Here is a 2,459-nt window from a genome sequence, read left to right on the forward strand (position 1 = left end):
GCGTGAAATTTTTTCAAGGGTTTGCCTTTTATAAGAGGAGGAATTTGTAAAACAAAAAAGGACTTTTAAAAAGATTATTTAAAGGACTTCACAGGCATATTTCAAAAAAAAGGGAGGTGTTGTTGTGTTGTAGTAAAAACAAAAACCTGAAATTGTTATAAAAGGGGGTGTTTCCCTTCTTTAAAGATATTTTTTTAGGTCTTGAAAAATGAGATTGTATAAAAAGGGAAGGTGATTCCCTAAAAATGGCTTCTTTTAGCTCTTTGCCACAAACACCAATTTTGCATGGGACAAATTACTAGTTTTGGTCTTTGCAAATGAATACATTTCTTCAAGCTCAAGAGTGTTGGGATACAATTCAAAGTGGTTATGTAGAGCCAACCCAAGAAGCATTAGCAACCATGACCAATAATGAGAGGAATGCAGCTATTGAATTGAGAAAGAAATAACATAGAGCCAAATGTTGGATACAAAATTCATTCGATGACTCTAACATCAAAAAATCGGTGCATCAACAACAAAATAAGCTTGGGATATTTTGAAAGTTGCATACCAAGGCAATGATAGTGTGAAGACTATAAAATTGCAGACATTTTGGGCTCAGTTAGAAACCCTGAAGATGACTCACATAGAGAATGTTGACCAGTTCATGACTAGGGCCATGAGAATAGTCAATCAAATCAAAATTATTGGTGAAACCATTACAAATCATATCTTAGTAGAAAAATTGGATGGATCACTTATGGCACAAGAAACAAGACTTAACTTGGTAGAAAATTCCAAGAAATAAGGTTTCAAAGCACAAGACTCTCTTGGAAAAGGAAGAGGCAGAGGATATGGAGGCAGCAACAAGCGAGGAAGAGGTCAAAGCAGAAGCGGATCAAAACATCATCATGAAGCAAAGTAGTCAAGACCTTCACAAGACCAAACACAGAGAAGAAAAACATGGATAAAATCTAATGTCCAATATTATTACTACAAGAAATTTGGGCATTATGAACATGAATGCATAAAGAAACAATTAGATCAACAAAGAGGCAATGTTTATCTCCCCAACAATGAATGAGAATCCTCTAATACCACGTTTCTTTCCTACCATTTTTCTACAGACAGTCACATCAAAGACCTTTGGTTTCTGGATAGTGGCTGCAACAATCATATGACACCTATAACAAAAATCTTCCTTCTTGTCTTGATGCTTCCATAATATCATAAATTAATCTTGGAGATTGCTCCCATATAAAAGCTGAAGGGAAAGGTAATGTCCATGTTTTTACTAAACGAAATCAACAAAATTATATACCTGATGTTTATTATGTTCCACATCTAACACTGTTATAGACATTTTTGTGCCCTATAACCCCAAGCATGAAATGTCCATAAACCAAGGGCTCCTAAGTCCCTAAAAGTGTTGTTCTAACCCCTAAAGGAACAAGTTCAACAGATTACAGCTTCTCCCAGAAGTTCTCCATGAAAAACTACTCAGAATTGGTCAAAACAGGATCATTGCAGCTACTCCACTGGCTAGGTGCGTTGCATCTCACCCAAATACACTGTGAGGGTGCGTTGCATTTCAAAAGTCCCTTCTGTGGGGTGCGATGGGCGAGAAATGACAAATGGAAGTGTCATTTCGCGAGGTGGAGAGGCAATGGAAGCTTCCAGAATCTTCTCTTATGACACTTGCCTCACTGAATTCGACCAAGGATGAGTAAGAGACCCTCAGTCTCCAAGTGGAAGCTAGAACTGTCAGAGAGAAGACACTAATCAAATCACAAGCTGACTCATCCCCCTTACAGATATCTATATATGGATCCCTCATCCTAGAGATCCAGGGGCTGGAATTTGCATATTGTAAGGAATTGTTGTTGGTTTCTAGAGACAAAACATCAGATTGTTGGGTGATCTAAGCTTTGTTTGAGGTGAAGAGGGGCTTCTTTGTTGGGAGGTTGATGCTGGGTCAGAACAACCGGTTGTAACTCCTCCTGGATCTTTTCTTGTTTTATCAATAAAAGCTATTTGAGTTTTCCTCCATGCTTTTGTATCATTGATGCTTGTTACATTTGTATGGTCAATTTACATCTGATCCTAGATTGTTTATGAATATAGATCCATGTCTTTGTATAGTGCTATGCTTCTGTGATCTTGTAGGTACTTTGTGAAGCTGGGCGTGCAAGGGAGCAAGTAGCTGGGTACCATCAGAGAAGAGAGGGATAGAATCAAGGGATTAGCGCAAGACAGAGGTTAGTCCTTCTATTCCTCTCTATCTATAATTCATAAAGGAAAAACATAAGTAGCTTTTCTCTGTTTGTTTCTAAGGCAGCTGTCACACCTTAGTGGGATAGAGCAGTTCTATATAGACACTTTTCCCTGTAACAAACACATATCCTCATTAGGGTAAATCAGTTGATGGAACATGGTTATGATGTAATATTCCAAGGGACCATATGTTATATCTATGA

This window comes from Pinus tabuliformis, chromosome 3_1 (assembly GCF_031772625.1).
Source record: "Pinus tabuliformis cultivar Carrire ecotype Pingquan chromosome 3_1, CPIR1, whole genome shotgun sequence".
Lineage (NCBI taxonomy): Eukaryota > Viridiplantae > Streptophyta > Pinopsida > Pinales > Pinaceae > Pinus > Pinus tabuliformis.